The sequence below is a fragment of the Jaculus jaculus genome, chromosome 14 (assembly GCF_020740685.1).
Source record: "Jaculus jaculus isolate mJacJac1 chromosome 14, mJacJac1.mat.Y.cur, whole genome shotgun sequence".
NCBI classification, from domain to species: Eukaryota; Metazoa; Chordata; class Mammalia; order Rodentia; family Dipodidae; genus Jaculus; species Jaculus jaculus.
Window position 1 is genome coordinate 17,689,239 of NC_059115.1, and position 12,420 is coordinate 17,701,658.

The window sequence follows — 12,420 nt, forward strand, 5'->3', positions numbered from 1 at the left end:
ACAGACTGTGTACCCTCAGGCTGGCTTCTCTTTAAGACTGGTCAGGAACCTTTAAGGAAACATTAATAGCATCACAAGTTTCTAACACCAAGTCAGACATACATCACTTTGTTTCAGCCCATTTTAAGCCTTTCCTCATCACACCAAAATGCGTCGTTATTTGGCATTTTAATTGTAGGGATAGTTATGAGAGAACGGGATGGCTTCTTCTAAATACTGCTTTAAACAAGAAAGTTTCTTAAGTTCTTGCAATATAGACTAAAATTCATATAATTTATCTTGAGTATTTTGAGAGACAGTCTCCCTCTGTAGCCCATAATGGCCTGCAAGTCACTATATAGCTCAAACTGGATAAAAACTCAGAGCAGTCCTCCTGCCGTAGCCTTGCAGGTACTGTGGTGATAAGGCAATAACCGAAATTCCTAAAGTCGAATTCTTTATATGCACAATACACCATGTCACATGAATTTCAGTTTTGAATGTGTGGAGCCCCTTTAATTGTATTGGTCACCAATTTGCTTCATTACTAATAAACTTGAGTATTAGTTTGAGCTTACCTGAATCATCACTGATCCATAATCAACATGTTTTTTTTTCTATTTTGAGATTAACTACTTGTTACCCTGAGATTTGTAAATGATTATAGGGTACAGTGTCCTCCTTTTGCTGACATAGATCCAAATATGACAACAGGTGACAATGCTGATGCTGAAATGTATTCACAGCAGCCTCAGGCAGGTTCCTTTAGTATTATATCCAAGTAATTTGCAGTAACCTTTCACAAAATAGCAAATTATTTTTAATTTTTTTTCTTCATTTTTATTTATTTGAGAGTGACAGAGAAAGAGGCAGATAGAGAGAGAGAGAGAGAAAGAGAGAGAGAGAGAGGGGGGGGCACACCAGGGCTTCCAGCCACTGCAAACGAACTCCAGATGCGTGCGCCCCTTTGTGCATCTGGCTAACGTGGGTCCTGGAGAATAGAGCCTCGAACCGGGGTCCTTAGGCTTCACAGGCAAGCGCTTAACCACTAAGCCATCTCTCCAGCCCAAAATAGCAAATTTTTAATAATAAATGAATAATAAAACATGGTCAGTTTAAAACAATGAGAACAAAATCAAGCTAATTCAAAACAGGTATGTTTACTCTTTTAAAAATATTTATTACTTATTTATGAAAGCACAGGAGCACCAAGGTCTCCTGCCACTGGATGAGAACCAGATACATATGTCACTTTGTGTGTCTGGCTTTTGACGGTGCTGGGAACTGACCCAGGCCATCACGCTTTGCAAGAAAGCACTTTCAACCACTGGGTCATCTCTCCAGCCCAGAGTAGGCTATTTAAAGAGTCCAAACATCTCGCTGTCTTTTTCAGCAGAATTATGACTCAATATACTCTCTCCATTACCATTCAGCCAGGATTTAGGTTTCCATTTTACTATAGTTAAAAAATAAATTTACAAATATTCAACATCTTTGTTTACAATAGTTTCCATCTGCATAAAGTCATATTAGTTGGTAAAGGATGAGGAAATCTTTTGCACTATATTCAAGACATAAGTTTTGTACTTCATATGCGGTGTTAAGAATGTTGGGTGTCAGCTGACATTGTGCATACAGCCCATTCTCACACAGGATCCCTAGGCTTAAACAGCAGGAACTAATAGGATGGAAGTTGATAATTACCTTGTTATAACAGACTGTGGCTGGAGTTCTGGGTAGTTCCTTCCTCCTCTACAATTATGAGTCTTTAACCTCACAGGATGCAGTTTAATGTGCATAGGCTTGATTATGTAGCACTTGAATATAGCCCAAATCTTAACTCCTCTCTGTAGAGGAGTGCCACAAAAAATGGCAGCATTTGGGTTCCAAGATTTTCTGGGTGATTTAGGTTGCACAGTTCTTTTCTATAGCCAGAATGGGCAGCAGCATCTGTCTCGAGTGCCTTCCAGGCCATGACCGTTAGCCCCAGGGACTCTGTGTGGGCAGAACTTAAGGCCCCAAAACACAGATACATTGATTCCTCCACAGGCCTCAGCTGGGTCCTGTACCTCGTTGGAAATATAGGCATTCTAAAGAACATGACTGCAATTAGAAGCAATATAAACATGACAGGGCCAAAAGACTATGGATACTGTTATTCAGGTTGGTCTCACAAAATTACTGAAATAATGATTCCTGTCATTCCCTGACATGGTGTGCCTGGATTTCATGCAGTAGGCCAGCAGCTCCACTGTTCTCCTCTTGTACAGACATACAAAGAATGCAGCACAGCATATGCTCAGGACAACTGTCTGTCCCAGATCCTCCTGAGCCCAGAGCTACTAAAACCATCCTTCTCCTGGCAAGCATGTTTGCCTTCTTTTACATAGTTTCTTGTGTCTTTCAAGTTCCTTTGGTTTTCCTTTGCAACCCAAGCTTGTTCCTGCAAAACATGGCTGTATTAGTTGCTGGGTGTTTCCCATATGTCAGCACCTTTCTGCTCTTGAGTATGACGCAAGCTCATACACCCTTTAAGTTGGTAAGAAACAGAAAGACTCCTTAGGCATCAGAGGAGCTTTAAATTTTATGGTGGTGTAAATGTTCTATAGTCTACTCAGCCCCACACACTGTTGGGACACTAAAGTGCACATCCTGCATGATAATGGAATGCACATATAGATACACACATTTTATAGTTTGCTATGTTTATGTCAGTGTTTACATAGATCCAAGGAGGGTGTCCTTTTGAATTTTGACTACCTATTTTTACATTTTGAAACAATATTGATTAAAAGAATGACCTGTAATTAACAAATTAGTATTTCAGTAACTAGTGAAATATGAAGGACATTTTCATATACCTACTTTGGAGCCAATAATTTATTTTTTTATTGAAAAATATTGTTGTATAGCAAATTTCTTGGAAATATTCTGCCTGGAGTGAGGCTTAGGAGACTAAGATGGCCAACAAATCTGAGACAGCTGAAAAAGGTCACAGGACACCCCTATAGGTTTATATAAAGGGTAAGCAACTGCTTGACAGATTCTCCAACTAGCCTTGTGTAGTCTACTCTGGAGCTGCATTTTTTGTAAGTAATTACCAACATCAAGGTGGATGTTTCATTGATGCATTTGCCTTTGAGTCATCCATGCTCCTGCATGTAACACCTCATTTTAAGTACCTCTAATACTCATTAGTTCACCAAAACTGGTTTTAGCAAAATAGTGCTATGGTGTGTCCACTGTGTACTTTGCAGGATGAATGAATATGTGTTTGTCTCCCTGGAATAAGAGTAGTCTATTATTAACATAAAGGACATGTTTATGAAAAATTTACCCCAAAATCATGCTTTTCATGATATTTGTTCTATTTTCTTATTGCATTTATACCAAATTCACTAGCATAATTTTGTGACATAGTATCTTCTTTCAGGAATCAATCTGAATTTACATATTGCTGGTGATAAATTTCCACTTCAGGAACACTAAATGATAATCATCACTATCTTGTGGAATATACATTTTTTAAAAGAAATTTTGGGTCATCATCCACTCTTGGTATGAGTTCTACTGCAAACTTTGGTCATATTGTCGTAACTGTGCTTCACCAAAGTTAGGAAGATTTACACAATTTATATAACCTCAATATAAAAAAATACTTTCAACCTCTTTTTTTACATATGGGTATGAATTTTTGCACAAGTATAGCAAACGACCTATTTTTATTAAACAAAACAAAACAAAACATTTTATTTGAGAGAGAGAAGCAGAGGGAGAGTAAATGGATGCACCAGGGACTCCAGTCCCTGCAAATGAACTCCAGATGCATATGTCAACTCATGCATCTGGCTTGGGTGATTCTGGGGCATCACACCTGGATACTTTGGCTTTGCAGGCAAGTGCCATAACCACTAAACCATCTCTCCAACCCAAATAGCCGTTTTTACTTTTTTGCTTTTTCAAGAATTATTTTCAAAGGGTGATGTGGGTTGCACATGAAAGATTTCTTGCTCAGTATGTGAACACCATTCAACCTATGTTCATATTTGTGAAGATATTTATTTTTAAAGGTTGCACAGACAAATATAGGCATAAACATGTGGAGTTCAGAGTTATGTCAAGAGTCTTCTGGAAGCACTCTCCATGCAGGCTTTTGAGACACAGTTTCTTACTAACCCTACAGCATGTCTCAGGAATTCAGGTAGAGTAGTTAGCATGCAGGTACTGAATGGCAGGTACATGTCAAATATGGAATGTTGTCTTCTTCTAATACTATTTCATACTTTTTAAAATGACTATTCATTCAAATCTTATGGGCTTGTGTGTATTAAATGAGAACTTTTTATTTTTCTTGAACGTTCTTTAGAATAAACAAGTGACTTTGTATTAGTTTGAGATCTTGTAGAGGTATTCTTTTCTGCTACACCTGTCAGGGACTCACATTGGAAAATGTTGCTTCAACCTAAGGAAAAAAGTCATTCATAAGGAAAAAAAAAAAACATTCTTATTTTTGTAAGTTAATTTAAAAGGGGGGTAAGACAACATAAAAGCTCTGAGGATGTACATTAGTAGTAGAACACTTACCTAGTATAAATGAGGCCCTGGATTCAGTCCCCAATACTACTAATCGATCAATCAGTAAGTCAAATTACATGGGCATATAACTTAATCAACAAAAATAATTTCTAATCCATATATTATTTGTCAGTATCAAATGGAGCTCTGAAAGCTCTGCTTTCAGAGACATGGAAAAAGATTAACTCACCTGTTATCCCCTCTACAATGTATCTGCTTGATTCTGCTGAGTCAACCTAGCTCCTTTTCCTGTTACCATAAGATGATCCAAGTAATTTTCTTTCAACTAACACTTAATGACTTCTTATTTTCAGTTTTTCTGTTCATGATGTTATTGCTTTGCATTTAAAATACCTGAGTAAAATATGGCTGTTCAGTACACGTACCTTATTTGTTTAATATCTTAAAATAGTGATTTTTAATGCCCATTAAATTTCAAAATTTGAGAGGGAGATAATGGGCACACCAGAGCTTCTTGCCACAGTAAATGAACTCCAAATGCAAGCTCTACACTTTGTGTAGGAACCCTCCACTCTGAAACTTGATCTCTAGTATTTTAGGGATTGTACTTTTTGCATGGGGTTTATGTGACCAAGAGTCTGGGTGGATGAGAAAGACATGCATTTCATTGCCACAGACTGTTCCCTCCACCAGCCAAATCTTGGGGTAACCCCACCCCCAACAATATCCCAGAGTTCTTGCCTGAAAATATGACTGTACTAGATTTAGCACATTTCATAATCCTGAGTTCTTTGGTTACACACAGTACCAGGATTGTTCCCATTTTTGAGCTCTTCAAGCTAGACACTCTGGGGCACTGCTGGAGAATATCAGCTTTCACTTCTGCTGCAGTCTTCACACCTAGTGTTTCGCCAAATGTTTCTTTAGCCACAGCAGATCCAGTCCTGGCCCTGTCTCTGCAACCTGTTCTGTCATGTCCCTGGTCCTGTCTCTGCAACCTGGTCTCACTCCAGCTCACTGACAACTGAGCCTGGCACAAACAGGTAGAAACTGTACATAGCATTTCCCAGGTGCTTCTCCATGGAAGATTTTGTACATCTCTTCTCAGCTCATTTCTATATTTACATAGCTTCTCCTCATTGCCATTGTGTTTCTGACATTTTTTAGCTTTCTCTCAGGAACAATCTATTTTTCTTGTAGACGTGGTATTGGAAGCTGAACCAGGTCCTCACACACACTAGTCAAGCACTGTCACTGAGCTATAGTCACAGTTTTTGTGTATTTTAAATACTATATTTATTGGCAAGCAGAGACTTGCAGAGAGACAAGAGTATGGGTTCAACAGGCCCTCTCACCACTGCAAAGGAGCTCCACATACATGTACCATTTTGTGCATCTGGTTTATGTGGGCACTGGGGAACCAAACCTGAGTCATTAGGCTTTGTAGGAAAATGCCTTAACTGCTAAGCCATTTCCCTAGCCTGTTTTATTATTTTTATTTTTATTTTTGGTTCTTTTGAGACAGATCTCAGTCAGTTGCCCAAGGTGATTTTGAATTTGCTCTATAGCCAAGGAAAGTCTTAAACTTCCAATTTTGTCCTGCTTCAGCCTCCAGCAGCTGAGGTTATATGCCTGTACCACCAGGCCTGGCTTCTATTCTGTCTTCATCATAGAGTCTTAGTGTAAGTCCCAACTAACCACAATGTTTGAAAAATCTATAGTATCATCACTCTTGAAACCTAGAAGTATATTTCCTTCAACTTGCCTTTCCTGATTTCTCCTGATACTGTGGTTTGCACAGGCTTCGTAGTCCACTATCCTATCTCCTCCAGCCTAGCCGTCTTCATCTCATGTCGTTATTTGTTCCTAAACCTACCCATACTCCATGTCATCTTAGGGCGTGCTGCAGCACAAGTAGCCAAATCTCTCCACATACGTTTACATGCATACCACAAACATTAAGAGTTGTAGAAATTCATTTCTTTTTTTAAAAAAATAAAAATGTGGCTGCTTACCAAATTTTTAGTTACAGAGCCCAGTTTGGTTTCTCCCTCACAATCCCGCATCGGCCTCCCAAGGACTTGAATTACAGGTGTGCACCTTCACATCTGGTCCAAACTTTTCTATGAATTTTACTGCCTCTTATAACTTACAACTGACTCCTCATCCAAATGAGCCTCTTCATTCTCAAGACAACATGCACCTCCACTTCTCCAATACCAACCATGCCCTATATCATTAATACGCCTTAACACTTTCCCTCCGTATATACTACAAAGTAGCCATGAAGTCTATCTCCTCTTGGGCAATTGGTCTTTTCCCATATTCTCTCTTACCCTCTCTTTCTCTCCTCAACATTCCCATATCTTAGCAGCATCTTGTCTGCACACAGTTTTCACTCCCACTTTCCTACAACAGATCTTGAGGTACATGGTAAATCTCACACTTTATTGAAGACGGTTACGGTAAGCATTGCTCAAGGTTGTTGTAGAATTGGGGTATTAAGAAATAATAGAAAGAACTCTTCAGTCTGTTGTCACCACACGAGTCTTCTCCCTGCAGGCAGCACTGACACACCTGGTTGTACAGAAATGGTAGATTTCTCGTCAAACTATCTGTCTTGTGCTTAGTCTTTTAGGACCTTCTGTGTCTTTTACATGGAGTTTGCGAACTCCTCCTGCTCCTAACAGCTAAGAACTTTGATGAAGTACCTACAAAATTTCAGTGGCAATTGGAAATGAGCTGTGGAAAACAAATCCAAATAGACTTGTCTGATTGCAAGTGAATCTAGTGACTTCCTGTGGGAGTTAGCAGTATCTTGTTCTTTTTGAAAATATTTACCAAGTCCTTTTAAATATTTGATTTTTTAGAAGTTAAATAATTATAATGTTCACCAAAAATAAGATATGAAATAACAAGATAGGAGTGTGTGTATACACACACACACACACATTTCAGGAATGCATGACATTACAATGTCACATGCATAGCTAACTGCTGGTCCTAATGTCAGACTTTAGTATTTCCTGTCTGCCTCAGGGATCATGGATAAGTAATAGCCTGTCCAGTGTCTCCAATATTTTATTGATTAATTTTTGGTAACGTTCACCTGCGAAGAGTTTTTGGTTTTCCCAAGCTGCATGCTCACTGATACAGCAGGAGAAATAGTGATAACAAATCTGACTGGAAGCTGTAACAGAATCAGATCTATCTCAGGCACTAGTAGTTTCTCTTCCAGCACACATCCCGGTCAGTACAGACCATGGTACTGAGATCATATCACCACCTTGGTAAGTATGTAATAGTTACAACTGCAATATGAAATGCAGTCCTTAAGGAAAAACCCATGAAGAAGCAAGGATTTTTTATTTATTTTATTTGTCTTTTGATTTTTCGAGGTAGGGTCTCACTCTAGCTCAGGCTGACCTGGAATTCACTATATAGTTTCAGGATGACCTCAAACTCACAGAGATCCTCCTACCTCTGCCTCCAGAGTACTGGAATTAAAGCCATGCCACCACGCAGGGCTTAAGAACAAAGGATTTTGAGTGGGCATGGTTAAATGATAACGACACACAGGAAGCTGAAAAACTGAAGAAAAGGAGAAATGGGGTTCTAGGACCACACATTAACTGAATCTCCTAAGTTAATGGAATCCTCACTGACAGTGACTGATGTGACTTAATCCAAGTGATAACAAAACCTGATTTTCAAAGTACTGTGAAGATGGACTAAGCCCAGGTACCGTCCAGATAGCACAGCAGGGTATGTGGGCTCCCCTCCTCTCTCTCATTTTTTCTTTTATTTTAGTTTTTTGAGGTAGGGTTTCACTCTAGCTCAGGCTGACCTGGAATTCACTATGTAGTCTCAGGGTGGCCTCGAACTCACGGTGACCCTCCTACCTCTGTCTCCCAGGTGCTGGGATTAAAGGTGTGCACCACCAAACCAAGCTCCCCTTCTCTTTTGTTTGTCATCACCTTGAAAAATCTTGTGGGGCTGTTCCATTGTTCTATGACATATCATGGAATCCTAAAGCTAAGCGCATTCTCTTTTTTTTTTTTTCAAAGGCTAACCCTGAGCCAAGAGCAACATGGGCCAGCACAGCGCAAGGGGGTGCCTCAGAGGAGGGGACCTTCTGCACCCCCAAACAGGCTGGTCCTGGGGCTTTCACGGTCCCAAGCCTCACTGATCTCTTCCTTGACCCTCAGGGGAAAGCAAGCTGGCCATCTATGGGGCACCCTCTGACTCTGGGGACACGATGCAGATGCAATGACAGAGAAGGGCAGCTACAAGCACCAAGGGGCATGACCTGGGCTCACCTGTTCACTCCCAGACTCAGGGATGGAAAGGGAGGGACAGGGGCAGTTGTTTTGGCTCCCACAGCTGACCCAGAGGAAGAAGTACTGGAAGGAAGTGGTCACACACAGACAAAAGACTGCACTGGGTCCTGTCCCACAACAAAGAAGCTGAGAGTGCTGTGACAGCAAAGTGAACCTCGCTAACAGCATTCTCATACCTGGCCATTTCTGAGAAAGGAAAACTGTTCTTTTTTTTTCCCTGGAAGAGACTTGGTGCCTGAGGCTATAATCATTCTGTTTCTCTACCAGAGCCACATTCATTTTTACCAGTATTTCAAATAATCAGATACCAAGCAGGTAAACACACCTCAAATCCTATTGCTTATTATCCTTCCCATGATACTAGATCTATTATGTTGACACAAAGACACATTGTGATGGGGACTCCAGAGACACAGATCAGTGTCCCTGAAGTCAGGATTGAGTACAACAGATATGAGAGTGACACCAAAAGCTGTGTGCTAAGTGGCTCCTGGAAAGTCCTAGTGTTTCTAGGGCTCTAGATGACAAAGGTAAGATCCCTTCCGTAAACCAGAGGCTGCCCCAACACTTAGATATTTTCCTTCAGGGCTTCTGGACCAAGCTTCCTTGAGCTGATTTGGAAAAATATGGAGGCTATAAAACCTCTGTTCATATCAGAGAGAAAGTTCTGGCCTGAGAAAACATCTTGTCTGAGGTTAGTGCTCTGGGTGGCAAAACTTTCTGAGTAGGCCACTCACAGAAGAAACAGCTGGGGAGCACAAATGTCACAGTATCAAAGAAGAGGAACATTTGTATAAAAATCAAGAACAAAGAAATACAGACTTAAACTCAAGTGAAAAAGAACATTCACTGATGTCTGCTACTTGCCTGGAAGAGGAAGACTGGAGTTCTGGCACGAACAGTGGATCATGGAAAAGGTTCATCTCCTTGCAGCCTGAGGTCTCCAGTCACACTTAATCGCTTCATGAGGTCCTATATCCAGTTTCTGAAGCTAAGAAATGCTAGAGTTCTTTCTTCTCACTCAATACAAAGCCATCAAGGAAGGCTCACAGCAGAACTCAGAACACTTGTCACTTCCAGTCCACTATCTGTTCATCAAATGGAATTAAAAATTATGTGAGCCATCATTTGTCTTCTTCACTTGGGGGAGGGGAGGGTGGTGAGATTTAGTGGGAAGACTACTTGATTTTGGAGGCACAACTTCCACATCTTGACTCTGGAAATCAGAATCGTTTTTTGAGATGGCACCTCCTAACTCACGAGATGTCATGTGACTTACATGGGATCTGACTGGGTCATAAGGGTATGACCTCATGAAGAGTAAATGCTCTTATAAAATAGGCTGAAGGGAATCCATATGTATCTTCTATTATGTAAGGACCCAGAAAGCAGTATCAATGAAACAAGTGGCTCCACACAAGGCACTGAATCTGAATCTTAACTTTCGACTTCTCGGTTTCTGAAATTATGAGAAATAAGTTTTTGTAGTTTCAACTCTTCAATATCAGTTTCAGCAATTTTGTTACTGGAGCCCAGACAGACTATGGAAAGGCCTAAAACCACCACTTCCGTGAAAGGCTTAGGAATTGAACTCCAAATGGAGAAAAGGCCATGCAGAGTGACATGAGGAGAGCATCAGTTGTAGTTGGGGCATATAAATCCCAGAGCTGCTGCTCCTCCAAGGGCAGAGGATTTTCAGAAATTCTGGTGAATGAGATGACCCATTTCCTGTCCCACAGGGGCCATATTCTCCAAGGAAGGAGCATGGTTTGCTTCCATGGGCTTAACAAAGGTAGTTCAGCTCCAAGGCAAGGCTTAGGGATAGGAATATCTTTCTGGAAACAGAGGCCATTTTCTACAGTTTGTAACTAATCTGTGTTCTTTGGAATTAGGCCAGAATGAAAATCTATGTTGTCAGACACTTCTGGATGTAGATCCTGTGAAAAACTGACAAAGGTCTAGGAATATGACAGATGCTGCTTACCATATCTGCCCTTCCACATGTTCACATCTGGAAGGTGAACTTGGCACTGGTGTGCTTGGGGTAGGCACTAGAGGAAGAGAGAACCTCTGGGTAGAGACTCCATTTGGTATCTGCCTTATTGGCTGAATGCAGGGCAAAGAAACATGCACTATCAGAATGATCATGGTGCAATGACTGCAGCCTCAGAAAAAAGGTGAAAGAGAGTAAGAGGCTGGGGTAGAATAAGTAGACAGTAAGTGAAGGGGAGGAAATAGCCAACAAAGTGAGAATGAATAGAAATAGCCCTCACTCTTGTCTTACCTACTCAGACACAAGCTGATGCAGGCTGCATCTTGCGAGGCTTCAGGGTGCTCTCCATCACATCGGTGCAACCTTCACAGGTGCCCGCACAAAGCCTGAACAAGGCAATTTTCAGACCTGTCACCGCCATTTGGGACAGATGGATCTGATCCTGAAGAGGGAGGCAGGACCTTGTCCTGCACAAATCTGTTGCTCTCGTCTGCTCAGTAAAGCATAATTGTCCCACAGTGACACCTGCCATATACTCACCACAGGCAGTTTCTGTGCTGGAGTTGAGAATGCTAAGATCCTAGGGCTCTGCCTGAACCCCACTCACTAGCCAAAGCATCAAATCTACCCATAATCTCGCCTATACATCAGTTACATGGGTCAAAGCAGTGGAACAGCAGAGAGGAAAATATCCTGGCCAAAGAAAAAACAAAACAAAACAAAACACAGAAAACAGGCTACAGAAAAATGGCTTCCAGGAATGGCTGACAGGAGCCAGGAGAGACGAGCAGTGCAGCTGCTGAGACTTGCGCCTGGACAATGAGGAAGCGGGCAGCGGAGCTTGCCTGCGATCCACACTCACAGTCTCAAGAAGCAAGCCGTAACTCCCACACAAGGCCTGACTCACTGAGCAAGCAAAACTTGCAGTCGGCCCCAAACCGTCTACTTGTATCCTGGGTTCTTAACTGTTGTATGTGTTCCTTTCTGACAACACTCGTCCCCTACACTACAACCAGACAGCAGGCAACTCCTACCTAACTTGCTATTGACTGACACTCGGCCAGAAACTTCAAGTGTCTTAACCCATCCTTTACCTACTCAACACGTGATCAGAATGCTCAACTCCACAACCAGCGCACTGAGGGATGAGTCACCACACTGCCTCCAGCCTTGGTCCTATCCTATCACTCTGCGGCGTGTCCACTCAAGAACTCTAGACCACACCCCATGTCATTCATCTCTGACCTTCAATGTTCCTCTTGACAGGAAAACTGGGCAAAGTATATAAGGCTGAATCTCCCAAACTAGCATGTGAGTAGGTCCATGGAGGGTCTGTTAAAATGAGTCCAGATTCAGCAAGTCTGGGCCAGGGCAGCAGATTCTGCATTCCTAACAAGCTCTCAGAGAAACAAGGTGGTGACTGCAGACCTTGCTGGGTATCAAGATTCCAAGGTCCTTGCATTATCCATGAGGACTAAAGTGTGAGTTAATGCCAGACTTCCATGTGGTTTGTTCACATAACATTTCTAGCATGGTTCACAGCAAGGTACGCCTAAAGGCAATGTCTGAAGA

General features: G+C 41.4%; 2 long non-coding RNA genes across 3 annotated transcripts; both read right to left on the bottom strand.

Annotated features, from left to right (window-relative positions):
- Positions 1-1,138: 1,138 nt before the first annotated feature.
- Positions 1,139-4,905, bottom strand: LOC123454581. Its single transcript, XR_006633423.1, has 2 exons — positions 4,745-4,905; positions 1,139-2,422 (listed from the first exon to the last, which is right to left on the bottom strand). It is a non-coding gene; the product is annotated as an uncharacterized LOC123454581 (long non-coding RNA).
- A 4,818-nt stretch (positions 4,906-9,723) lies between these two features.
- LOC123454580 lies at positions 9,724-11,565 on the bottom strand. 2 transcript variants are annotated; one of them, XR_006633422.1, is made up of 4 exons: positions 11,140-11,565; positions 10,840-10,906; positions 10,135-10,314; positions 9,724-9,943 (listed from the first exon to the last, which is right to left on the bottom strand). It is a non-coding gene; the product is annotated as an uncharacterized LOC123454580 (long non-coding RNA). The 2 variants fall into 2 exon arrangements; XR_006633421.1 differs by lacking the exon at positions 10,840-10,906.
- Positions 11,566-12,420: the final 855 nt, after the last annotated feature.